Source organism: Zonotrichia leucophrys, chromosome 20 (assembly GCF_028769735.1).
Source record: "Zonotrichia leucophrys gambelii isolate GWCS_2022_RI chromosome 20, RI_Zleu_2.0, whole genome shotgun sequence".
Lineage (NCBI taxonomy): Eukaryota > Metazoa > Chordata > Aves > Passeriformes > Passerellidae > Zonotrichia > Zonotrichia leucophrys.
This window is the reverse complement of record NC_088189.1, coordinates 12809148-12822737: the sequence shown is the minus strand read 5'-3', so window position 1 is coordinate 12822737 and position 13590 is coordinate 12809148.

Genomic DNA, 13590 nt, shown 5'->3' with positions numbered 1-13590 from the left:
AGATGGCAAATAGGACACACAGCCCCCATTTTCAACCTGAGACACTTCTCTAATAATCCCTCACTCTCACTAAGGAAGAGCCAAAAGTAGCTCCTGCTTTTCCCAGCCTAAACCCTGTCAGGCTTTGCTTACCTGGCACAAGAGCCACTTTAGGGTGGCCACTTCACCTAGACCTGTCCCATTGCAGAGTGCACAGAAAGCCCTGGGGCATTTTTGGCTCCAAGAATGGATTGATCCTTCTGCAGTCACCTGGCAAACACAGAAATGCTTGGGAAGAGATGGAGAGGAGAATATTGGGGGACACAGCAATATTGGGAGCCCCTTTGAAATGCTGTATTCAGTGAACTTTATTTCTCAAACCCAGCATTTCAAAGGGAAAATCTGCTTGGACTTTTTTTTTTTCCCCTCGAAAAGACCCCACAACACAAGGCAGTGGATTTTCTACTGTTAATCTTGTATCCAAATTTTTTTTCCCTCTTTGCTAACAGATTGACCTGAAAGAGCAGGATCCTAATTGCTCAGAGATAAAGTAATTGAGTGGTCTCCTGGGCTCTATTTGGTACAACAGACTTCAATAGAGTTGACAAATGTCGATCCATAACCCAGGATTAATGGGGCTGTGCTTGGCTTCCCCTTCAGTTTCCCATTTGCTCCTTTGGTCTAACTAACACCCTGATTGCTTTGGGAAAACTGACAAATCTTTGCAGTTAATGAGCCCCTCCAGTAATTTATCAAGCAGGGTTTCTAAAATAAAAAGAGCACCAAGAACAAAATGTTGATTCTGTGCTAAAGGAAGAGGAAATCCTTCTCTGCCCAGATCCTGGAGAGCCTGGAAGATTTTGCTCCCACACAGCTGGAGCTGGGGTGACTCTTGCAGTGTGGGGTCTTTTTTTCTAAAAGCATTTGGGATTCCGGGTTGGGCAGGGCTTGGAGATCAGCCTGGAGAAAAGGAGGCTCAGGGGGCACCTTCTGGAGGAAGATTTGGGATGAGATGGCTTTGAGATCCCTTCCAGCCCAAACCTTTCTGGGAATCTGGGACTCCTGATTGATTCTTTGGGATGCCCCATCCATGAGACAAGGTCACCTCTCACTGGGCACCCAGAATTGCACACAGAACAGTTTAGGAGCTTGTTTTTACACCCCTCTTTAACCTCTCTGTGGAAGGATGAACAGACCTGGAGAACTTCTGCAGGGTCTGGGGAGGCTGGAGCCATTCCCCCAGTGCAGATTTCTGCTCCTGAGACCCCTGCCAGGCTCAGGGGTCCCACGTGTCATGAGTGAGACTCTGCCAGGTGCTGTCCCTGGAGAAGCTCTGGGAAGCTCTGAGGAGCAGCTGTTCTTAGCATGAAAGAAAAAACAAAACAAAACAAAAAAAAACAAAAAAAAAACAACAAAAAACACCAAAAAAACAAACCAAACCAAACCAACCAAAAAAAAAAAAACCCAAAAAAACCACAAAAAAAACCAACCCAACAAACCCCCCCCCCAAAAAAAAACCAAAAACAAAAAAAAAAAACAACCAACCAACCAAACAAACAAAGCAAAAAAAAAAACAACAACAACAAAAAAAACACAGAAAACAAAAAACCCAAACAAACAAAAACCCCACAAAAAAACAAAGAAAAAAAAAACCAAACAAAAAACCCCCCAAACACCCCCCCCAAAAAAAAAGCAAAAAGCAAAAAACCCCAAAAAGGCATTAGAAACACCTAATTTTACAATCAAATGTTTTATCTGGTCCTTGGCTCAATGGCAACAAACTGAATTTCTTCCCACTGAGGTGGAACTTCCCAGCCTGGTCCAAGCCCCACTGAGTTCTCTCTACCAGCAACTGAAACTGGAAGCTTTCCAAACTCTGTATTCCCTGGAAAATGTCAACATTTCTGCAGAAATTCCAATTTTCCTTAGCTTGATTTAAAATAAATTCCCTAAATGGGAGCAGGGGAGAGCCAAATTGCCATTCCCAGTCCCAGCTCTGCCCTGAGTGTTGTGGAGGGGCTGCAAGGCTCTGTTTCTGTTGAGACACTCGTGCATTCTGCCCATCACCCTCTTTATTTTTAGCTCTTGGTTGTGTTCCTCAGCACAGAATGAGCTCGGGTTTACCTGCAGTCTGGGCAGGAACCAGCTGCAGAAGCAATCTGCTTTAGCAGTGACTTCAGCACATTTGTCAGCCCCTGGATCTTGGTGCAGAGGAGGGAACACCTGGCAGGAAGGGTCTGGTGCCTCTGCCAGGCTTTTCCTGCCGAGGGCTGTGTCTGACATGGGGGGCAGGAAACCTTTGGGGAGCTCCCAGAGCTCCTGTCCATGGCCAGGTCTGTGCACTGCTGGAAACGGAGGAGCAAGTGTGTCTGGGGTCTGCTAGAAACTGGATTTTGCCCCTCACAGCCGCTGTTTTACCCCATTTCTGTACATTTCAGGGGTGATTATCAGTAGATATCTGCTCAGGGCTGGGCAGCTGCCTGGGAAGGGCTTTGTTGCCTCCAAGGTTCAGTTATGGGCATGACCACACCAAACAGGAGCTGCTGGTGAACTCATGGACCCTCCTCCCTCTGGAGGGGACCTCGGGGCTGCCACTTGGTCTGTCCTGTCGCAGACATCTTTTCATGAAAATCCTTTCCTCAGGATTTTTTTCCTCCTGAGAAGCTGAGAGGCCTCAGGAACAAAATGTAAACAATGGTTATCTGCTGCTGTGGAATGCAACAGGTAGATTTTTGATTGGCCCATCTTGGATGTTTATAATTAATGGCCAATCATGGCAGCTGGCTTGGACAGAGAGTCTGGGACAGCTGCCTTTGTTATTCATTCCTTTCTATTCTTAGTTTAGCTAGCCTTCTGAGAACCTTTTCTTCTATTCTTTTAGTATAGTTATAATGTAATATATATCATAAAATAATAAATCAGCCTTATGAAACATGGAGACAGATCCTTGTCTCTTCCCTCAACCTGAGACCCCTGCGAACACGGTCACACTGTCCCACCTTCAGCCATGTCAGGATTCTCCCATTCAGCCTCTCCCACATCACCCAGCTTCCTGGGTCTAAGCCCATTGCTCTGGTGCATCCAGAGATGAAAAAAGCCATTTCCATGGAGCCCTAGCCCTGCTGCCAGCCTGGAGAGCAGTGTCCCCTTGTGACAGCGGTCACACGGTTGTAGGATGCAACAGGTAGATCTGTGATTGGCCTGTGTTGGATGTTTGTAATTAATGATCAATCACAGCCCAGCTGGCTCAGACAGAGAGCTGAGCCACAGACCTTTGTTATCATTCTTTGCTATTCTATTCTTAGCTAGCTTTCAGATGAAATACTTTCTTCTATTGTTTTAGTGTATTTTTAATGTAATATATACCATAAAATAATAAATCAGCCTTCTGATGAAACATGGAGTCAGATCCTCGTCTCATCCCTCATCCAAGAACCCCTGTGAACACCGTCACACCTGGCAGTGCCCAAGGCCAGGCTGGACAGGGCTTGGAGCACCCTGGGACAGTGGAAGGTGTCCCTGCCATGGCAGGGGGGTGCTGGGATGATCTTTAAGGTCCCCTCCAACCCAAACCATCCTGGGATCCTGTGGAAATGAGGAACAGGCTGGAAAAGCAGCACACTGGGGACAGGCATTAATGGCATTGCTTTGGAAAGCTGCAGATGAAGAAGGAGGCACAGCTGGGTCCCTCCCAGTGCAGAGCCACCCTGGGGGACTGGGGGGCACCTCAGGCTGTGCCTGGCACTGACAGCAGGGCTGGGACACACCTGGCTCTGCCTGCTGGCTGCAGCAGCGAAAATGCAGAGACGCAGAACATTTGTAGGAGAAAAGGAAAACAAGAGAGGATTATTTAGTCAATCATCTTGTTGGCTGTGAGTAGTTTAGAGCAGAAAACTGTAGTTTAGTTTAGAGCAGAAAACTCTGTGCTGGAGGTCTCATTCTGCATCTCACATTGGACTTGTAAAATCCTTAAACCTTCCCACTGGAACCCAGCCTGAGAAGCTGCTTGTTTTAACTGTGATGTGTCCCCACAACACCTGACTCCTTTGTAAGCCGTTTTTACATATGCAATATTTTTACATTTAAGCAATTTTTAATATTCAATATTTTTACATTTAAGCCTGACCCCTTTGTAAGCCATTTTTACATATGCAATATATTTTAACAAGCAATATTTACGTATTTCCCCCTGCAATGGATTTACAAATCCTGTAAAACAGCACAAAAATCCTCTGGCAGGATTCCAGGCCAGGAGGAACCCAACCCAAACCCTGGAGCAGGAGAAGTTTGTGGGGATAGGAAGGACAGGCTCCTGATTTCCCTCCCTTAGGAATCACCCACAGGCAGGGAGAGCTGCTGGCAGCAGGGCCAGGGAAGCAAAGCAGGCAGGAAAAGCTGAATTCAGAGCTGGGCTGAAGAGCCAAGGAGCCAAGGTGGGCCTGGAGAGCCCTCCTTGAAATCCCAAAGGAGGAATTTTACCCTGATGGGGCAGACAGTCCCATTCTTAGCTGTTAACTGAAGATACCTTAAATGATCTGATTTGCAGAGTATATTTCCAGAATCACAGAATGTGCTGAGTTGGATTTGTTCCTGGTTTCTCTGAAAATATCAACCTTGTGATCTATAAGTAAAATACAACAGAGTTAGTGGTTACAACTGTGGTACACATATATGAAAGAGGCCACTACTTTTTCTTTGCTCATCAAATCAAATATTTAAATCAAAATCTTCATTGATTTTACTGTGAGTCCAGCAATTTGCTTTGCACTTCTCCTTGCACATTTATTTGTGATTATAAACTTGATTTTTCCTGTTGCTGTGGAAAGCTTGGGACAGGCTCAGCAAAACCAAAGTAGAGAGTGAATGAACAAGTTTTTCAACTAATTTCTGAGTTCCTACAAGTTCACAGATGAAGAGGATCACAGAATGGTTTGGGTTGTGAAGGACTTTAAAGATCATCCTTGTTCTAACCCACCTGCCATGAGCTGGGACAGCTTACACTATCCCAGGTTGCTCCAAGCCCTGTCCAACTTTGCCTTGAACACTTGGAATTTTTAAGCCTTGATTTCTAAAATCCTGATGGTTTCTAGTGATGATCCCATTAAATCCTCACACTTCCTACATCACCTTTCCCAGCAGCACCACGTCTGCAGCACTGGGACCTTGGCTGGGTCCCACATCTCCAAAGCAACTGAAAGCTTCATTTGGATTGTCTTGGTTTGAACAGACAGGCGTGTGCTAAGGAAGGCAGGAGCCTCCCTTGAAATGGAAAATGTAAAACTCCTCCCTCCCAATTATTATAATCTTGAAATTAAGGGGCTCTCAGGCAAAGATACGGGAATAGGAATAAAAGTTCTTTATTAGGGAGGAAAATAAAAATAAAATAAACAATGCAGCAATACAAACCAACCCTGCCAGAGTGATCACAGGCCCTGCCCCCTGTGTGTCAGGGGGTGTCCCAGCCCCATCCCATGGGGGCTCAGCCCTCCTGCAGTGCCAGCTGTGGCTCTGCTGCAGCAGGGATCCTGCACAAGGGGGGAGTTTTCCTCTGCAGCTCCAGGGCTGCTGCAGATGGGCCTGGGCTCCCTCTGGCCATGCAGGGCAGCAGAAAGCTGCTCCTCTGGCAATGCAGGGGGCAAAGGCTGCTGTGCTGTGCCAGGCTCAGATTGGATCCAGGGAGGAATGCTTGGCTCCTCCCCTGGGCGGAGCATCTCCCCATGGGATGCTGGGATTGGATCAGCCCTGCAGGGACACTCAGTGGCCGTGGACAGCAGAGATCTCCTGGAGGGAGGGTTGGCTGTGGGAGAGATAAAGAAAACTGCCCCAGGAACAGCAGAGAGCTGCCCCAGCTCTGACACATGGGGACAGAACACACAGCCCCATTTCCAGCCTCAGACATGGATCTGCACAGAGGATGCCAAACGTTGCACACCATGGTCAGAGGTGAGGAGCTGCACTCTGAGGGCAGTTCATGCTGCAGTGTGGGGTCCTAGGGGTGCTAAACCCCAATTCTTGGCAGGTATTAAATTTGCCTGTCTGAAAAATCCTCCCTGTGACCACAGGGAGACCATTTCCAGTCATTCTGGTGCTTAATTGCTGTTGTCATGTCCTCATCCCTGTAAAAATGCTGCAGAGGATGTGGAATTTATATAGAGATGTTTTTATTTCTCATGAATTATTCCTGTGGATGAGATGGAGCCTGTGAGCATGGCCAGGAGCAAGGTAAATGCACAGTTCAGGCACAATGCTGGGAGTTCTGCACTTCCTTAAGTCTGCCTGGCTGATTTTTTCCCTTTTTTAGTGTCAGCAAAACTCCTTTTAGGACAAATGGTGACAAGGAAGAGTGATCCTGGCTTTCCCTAGAGCTGTGTCCCAGGACATGCCCAGCACCCTGGGCTGCTCTGGGTTTGAAAAAGTTGGATTTCTCTCCCAGAGTTAGAGTCAGGAAAGCTTTGCTGAAATATTAATTTGCCACTGAACAGCCCCTAAATGCCAGCAGCAAGGAGAGTTTCCCTGGATGGGAATGTGGCACTGGGACAGTGCAGCCTTGCTGGAACAGGGCCGTCCCTGCCTGAGCCGAGCAGGTCATTTCCATTTTCATTCAGATGAATAAAATGCAGATAAAAAACACCTTTAGAAGAAAACAGAATATAGGGAAATGTAGAAATCTGAGCTCTTTGCCATAATGGGAGTGCAGGGCTTTCAACCTGGAAAACATTAGGGAAGGAAAATTATCACTATTTTCATAAGGAATGTGGCTCCTAGGGCATTCTTGTCCTTGACTGAAACAGGGCAGGAATTGTCAGGGTGCGGGGGCAAGCCAAAAGCGGCACTTTCATTTCTTCTTAATTTAGCCAGAAATTTTTAGTTTTTCCCCATTACATTGGTCTGGACGGGGGTAAAGGCCTCCATTGCTTGAGTCTCTTCAGAGAGCTGCCCTGGTGTGAGGAGCAGAAGGATTTGGTGCAATTCAGGCACCAAGGCAGAAATTTGGCCAAAAAGAATGTCAGGACCCAGGACATCCCTCTGGCTGTCCTGAGCAGCCAAGATCCCTGGAGGGGCTCAGAGACCCTGGCACAGAGCCCAAGATGCCCCTGTGGTTTTGGTTATGACCCATGGAGCAAATTACCAACCTTATATGAAGATCTGCAAGCCATGACAAATTAAGTAGAATGATAGTGAACTTATCACAAGGTGAAAAAGTAGATTTTGGGGTTTTTAGTATGGGGGTTCGGGGGGGCAAGATGGAGGAATCTGGGTGTGTCCAGCCTTTCTCCTTCTCCTTCTTGGCCTCCATCTTCTGCTGTGATGGTGGCACTTACAGATTGGTTTAGAGTAGAAGCTCAGTAACACAGGTGATAGGTATTGGAAAGTAATTGTAAACTTTGTACAGGTAGTTTTTAGTATAAAGACATAACACTGCCCTGGGGCAGGCAGAGTGCCTGGAATTGTCCTGCTGGATGGACATCGGCAGGGCAGGAGAAAGAATTTTATAGATAAGGAACAATAAACAACCTTGAGACTGAGAAATGAAGAGCCCTGACTGCTTCTTTAAGCACCAAGCTGGGAAAAGAGACTTTCCAACTTTTCTTGGGGTCACTGTGACCAGCTAGAGTTCCCGACAAAAGAAGAGTTGAAGAGGTGCCCAAATGTTGTTACACACGGCAGAGATCTCTGTTCAGGGTGAAAGGTCCATGCTGGGTTTGGTGGAGCCAGGCAGGGATCCTGTGGCCAGGGACCCTGGGATTTCCAGATGTGTGAGTCTGCAGAGGTGCTAAAACAGCTGTGGGGAGGGGGCTGTGAGGGTGGAGAGGCTGGCAGGGGCTGGTTCACAGGGACCTTAAATCCTGTACAGTGCCAGCCTTGCCATGGCAGGGACACCTTCCACGGTCCCAGGCTGCTCCCAGCCCTGTCCAGCCTGGCCTTGGGCACTGCCAGGGATCCAGGGGCAGCCACAGCTGCTCTGGGCACACTGTGCCGGGGCCTCAGCACCACCACAGGGAACAATTCCCTCCCAATATCCCATCTAACCCTGCTCTGTGCATCCCATTCTCCTTGTCCTGGCATTCCAGGTCCTTGTCCCAGGTCCCTCTCCAGCTCTTGGAGCTCCTGGAGCTCTTGGACACTGGTAGGTGTCCTCTGCATGCTCATAAAATGAGCATTTCTGTATCAACAGCAATAGGGATTATGCTGCTTTGTGTGTGTGAGGGGGTAAAATCCATTTTTCACTAAAAATCAGGACTTGTAGCATATAAATTCCAGAATGCAGCTCTGGGGAGAGAAAGTGACTCCAGCTACCACTACCCTTAATAAATATGCATTGCAAAATCATCGTGGCTTCCTCTGATTCACATCAGGGAGCTTAAATTTGCCATTACAGAGAAAGTGACTTGTCAAAATCCCATCTGTAATTATAAACCTGCATGGGAAGATGGTGAAATGGTGGGACAAGGAATGAGCCCATTAGGATTTAGCTGCCAAATGTGTCCTGAATTCCAGAATGATTTAAAAGGCTGAAACCCACAGCAGATAACAGCACAAAGTGTCACTCCACAGCAGCAATAAATTCATGCAGGGACAGTCACTGACCACCCCACTGCAGCCTGGGTTTACACTCAGTCCTAACAGAGTGTCATGGTTTGACCCGGAAGGAGTGGGAATTCTGGGAAGCTGTGGTCAAACCAATGAAGGTTTTGGGTTTCATACTGACACCTGGTGTAGCCAGTGGGGTTTGGACACACCTCCGAGAATACACAGGGGTAAAAGCAGGGCACTGCCCTGGCATTTCCTCTTTGGACCTCGTCGGCCGAGGAGTTCAGACCTCTCTCCCTCGCCCGGCCCGCTGCTGCTGGGCGGGGGAGGGGCCAGCCACGTGGTAGGCCCGGGGCCTGGACAGAAATGGGGTTGAGGGGGCTTCGGGGGGGCTTCGAGGATGGAAGGGTGGAAGGTCCCAGAGAGTCAGCCCTCGGGCAGCCAGCCCTCTCTCCTCCCCCCCCCCAGGAGAGCAGCCAGCGAGAAGGGGGAGGAAGACTGCCCGGCCGCAGCGGCAGCGTGTGGGCAGCATGCGTGGGAGCCGCTCCGGGACCGACAGACAGAGACTGAAAACTTTTAACCCTTTCTTGCATGATTGGGGCCTTGCAAAAATGCTAATCCTCCTCGAAGCTGAATAAGAAGGGAGATGAGAGATAAGGACTTTGGCCCGGAGATTGTGGAGATGATTGGATGGGGAGAGATGATTTGGAGTGGCCTTTTAGCTGGACTTTTCTTGTAGCCATGGACTCAGTTGTTCCTGTGACACAGACTGCATTTAGGGGGAGGCAGTGCCTCAAAACCAGGAGGGTTCATTTGTGAGGACCCCCCGGCCCCAGGGGGTTGGAAATATATGGGGGGGACAGTTGTCCCAAAAGCAGAGACTGTGCCTTTTTGGAGTGAGACAAGGCATCCTTGAAAAGACCACCCTAAAAGCAGCTCTGGCCATGTCTCGGTGGTGAGAGCACTGAGCATGGAAGGAACATGTCACAAGCGGCAAAAGGACTTTCCGGGCGGTGCCGAAGTGACAAGGAAGCATCCGGGATTTCACTGTGTTTTCCAGAAGCCTATGGAACAAGAAGGACTCCTTTCCCTCTTCATGAACTGCAGTTTGAGTATACTAAAGTGTCGTGCCGGGCTGGGCAGTTGGTATTTTTAAGAGAATGTATTGGATTGGGAAAGTTAGGGAGTGGGGAGGAGGAAAAGTGGTTTTTTGTAAGGTTTTCAATTTTTTTTTCTTTTTCTTATAGTCTTTCCCTCTTTTTTCCTGTAGTTTTAGGTAATAAAGTGTTATTTATGTTTAAGTTGGAGCCTGTTTTGCTTATTCCTGGTCACATCTCACAGCAGACACCTGGGTGAGGCATTTTCATGGGGCACTGGCTCTGTGCCAGGCTCAAACCATGACACAGAGCCAGACTCCAAGGTAAATATAATTACCTGGGCAATAGCCCTGAACTCTTGCAAGTCTGATTTGTGCCTCTGGCAGCCAGACAGAGCAAAGAGCTGCAGGAGGAGGCAGGGAAGGAGGTCACCAGCACAGCCTGAAACTCAGCATCACTTGAGAGCCTCCCTGGGAGCAAAGCCTTGCTGGGAGATGCTCTGCCAAGGGAAGATTTCACAGAACTCCCAGAATGACCAGGTTGGAAGAGACCTTCAAGATCCTCGAGTCCAACCCAGCCCCAACCCTCACCCAAACCCTGGCACCCAGTGCCACATCCAGGCTTTGTTAAACACACCCAGGAATGGGGACTCCACCACCTCCCTGGGCAGCCATTCCAGAACTTTATCACTCTTTCCATGAAAAGCTTTTTCCCGATCTCCAGCCTGTATTTCCCTTGGTGCAGCCTGAGGCTGTGTGCTCTGGCTGTGTCAGTGCTGCTGCAGACAGAGCCCAGCCCCAGCTGAGCACAGGCACCTTTCAGGGGCTGTGAGAGTGATGGGGGCAGCCCTGAGTCTCCTTTTCTCCAGGAGGAGGAGCAGGAGGAGCCTCCTTAGAGCACAGAGACCCCCAGGGTGGGGGGCACAGCAGGGCTGGGGGAATCCCTGCCCTCCAAGGCCTTACAGGACTTTTCCTGCTCGTGATCTTTAGGGTCCCTTCTATCCCAGCTCATTCTGTGGTTCTCTGATCAGGTTTTGCCTTGGTTTTGCCAGCTCTGGGTGATGGGAGTTTTGGGATTCCAGCTCTGCTGGGTGTTAGCAGAATGTCTGTGGCTGGTCAGCACAGGCAGGGGAAAGCAGAAATACAAAAAAATCTGATGCATAGGCAAGGGGGAAATGCAGTTAAATAGATCAAAGAGACCAAACAGAACTGCCTGCTCAGCACTTCTATCTTCATGTTAAAACGCTGAGAAATACTCACACATTTATCTTCTCCACTCCTTCCTCAGGGTGTGCCTGAGCTGGGGATGCCCTGTGGGACTGAGCAGGGACAGGGCCAGGGGTAGACAGCTCAACACCTTTATCAAGGAGCCAGGCCAGCCTCCTCCCAAAATGCAGCCTCTGGCACGCAGCATGGTGTCCCAGGTGTGCTCTGGCTCTGCTCTTGGGTGGTGTTGGAAAAGAGCTGGTGGGACAAGGAATGCCTTGGAATGGTACAAGGGCTCTGGATGGTGAGAAATGAGCCTCTCTGATGGTCCTGGCTGGGCAGAGAGGGCAGGGCCAGGCCTGGTTCCTTCATTTCCCAGCCTGGAAACCCTTGGCTGAGAGAAGAGTCCTCCTCTAAAATGATCTGTGCTCCTGAGAGCACTCAGCAGCTCTCAGGCAGGGCATCCCCAGCAGGAGCCAAGCACATTACAAGATACGCTTCATGTCCCTCAAAGTGTTCACAAACCCAAAATGGAATTCCTGAGAGAGGGAGAACAGCCTCCAGGGCTGTCTGAGGCCAGGCCTCAGGGGACACGGCCCAGGGACCTGCTGCTCAGAGTGTGTGAAGGGGGGAGGTCTGGCCCTCAGGGGATGTTGTGTTTCAGAGCCTGGCTTCTCCTGTTCCACAGCTTTCCCTCAAGTGCAGCCTCCTGCATTCCCTGCATCATGCAGGGACAGAGGCCTGGATACTTCTGAGGTGCTCCAGGTGCTGGGGAGAGAGGAATGCCCTTGGTGGGATGTCTCTGTCTGCCTCCAGCCACTGTGGCTCCCAGGCAGGTAAAGCTTGTTCCCCACAAACCAAAGCTTTTTGTGGAACAAACATTTTTTTGTGATTTGTGATGCCCATGAACTAAACCACAAGAAGTTCCACCTGAACAAGAGGGAGAATTTCTTTACATTGAGGGTGGAAGAGGTGCCCAGGGAGGGTGTGGAGGCATCCCAAAATCACCTGTGTGTCTCCTGCTGGGGGCAGAGGGGTTGGACTGGATGATCCTCAGAGGCCCCTTTCAGCCCTAAGGCTTCTGTGAACTGTTCATTCCCTTGAACAACCTCCCAGCCCCATTCATTACTGCTGTGGCACCACCTCTGCTCAGCCCCTGGGCTGGAATTGCTGCCCTGAACAAGGCTGGGAGCAATCCAAGACCCAGTTCTCATCCTGCTCTGCCAGCCTGGAAAGAGACACTCAAAGGAGACTCTCAGCAGCCCTTTTCCCTTCATCCTTCATCAGCTCTTTCCTTAACCATGTTGATTTTGGGAGACAGGACTGCATTCTGACCATGGTGTCCAAGGCAGCCCAAACTGTACAGCCAGGGCAGGACACTCCGTGCTGGCAAATATCCCCAAGCTGGAAAGTGGCAGCTGGGAGTGCACCATGCACAGGCACTGCCCATGGGGGAAAGAGGCACCACAGACACTGGGGGTGGCCCAGGATGATGCCTCAGGGAGCTGGAACAGACGCTAGACAGAGTTCAGAGGAATAAAGTGGAGATTTATTGAGGTGCCTTCAAAGGCCACACCCTGGCAGTGCCTGGATGGCTCCAAGATGGCAGCAAAAGAGAGCTTGGCCATGAGATCTCACATTTTGATAAGTTTTAGTCCATTTGCATACAGGAGTGAACTGCCCTATTAATAGCTTCAAATGATGACATTTCATCCTCCTTGCTTGCTTGCCCGCCCTCCTCTTCTCACATTGTTGATGCTTTGGGCCTGAAGTTTGCAGAGATTGTCCTTGAGTCTCCAGCTAGGATAGGATTGGTGTGTGAAAAGATCCCAGTAACATTAATACAAAGCTAAAAGCTGCACACCAAAATAGAACAGAAAAACTTAAAACCCAGGGTATTAGAGAGATCTGGGCAGTACTTTATGAAAAAAGGTGTCACTGTGGCCACCAAGTTTCTCTGCTCATGTCCTGACTGTTGCTTAAGTTTCCTGAGATCTCTCTCCCATTTATCCTTGTCTGATTTCCACCTTTTTCCCATGAAAACATCAAAGCTGGGGGTGCTGCCTGCTCTTTGATGGTGTGGAGAGAGAAAAGAGTCAAGAAAGCTGCTGAGCACTGGGAGAGCAGCTGTGTCAGCTCTTATTGTATTTGCAGGGTGCCCTGAAAAAGGCAGGAATTATGAACCTGACTCCATGTTCTCAGAAGGCTCATTTATTACTTTATGATACTATATTATATTAAAGAATACTAAACTATACTAAAGAGTACAGAAAAGATATTTACAGAATGCTAAAAAGATAATAATGAAAACTGGTGACTCTCTCCAGAGTCCTGACACAGCTTGGCCCTGATTGGCCAAAGAGTGAAAACAACTCCCAGCAGAATGCAATGGAACAATCACCTGTGGGTAAACAATCTCCAAACACATTCCACATGTGAGCACAACACAGGAGAAGCAAATGAGATAAGAATTGTTTTCCTTTTTCCTTTTTCTCTAAGGCTTCTCAGCTTCCCAGGAGAAAAATCCTGGGTGAAGGGATTTTTCCAGAGAATGTGAATGCCACAATCTCCCAGGGGATGCTGGAGCAGGCACTGCCAGGGTGCTGCTGCTCATCCTCCAGAACAGGAGCACTGTTCTGGCTGGAAAAGGAGGTGGCACAGGCAGGAGAGGGAGGAGGAAGAGGAGCAGCAAGAAGCCAAAGGCAGCTGGAGGAGAAAGACCCCAGCAAGAGCCCAGTCGAGCGACCCAGGCAGGGGGCACAGAGTGGCTCAGCCGC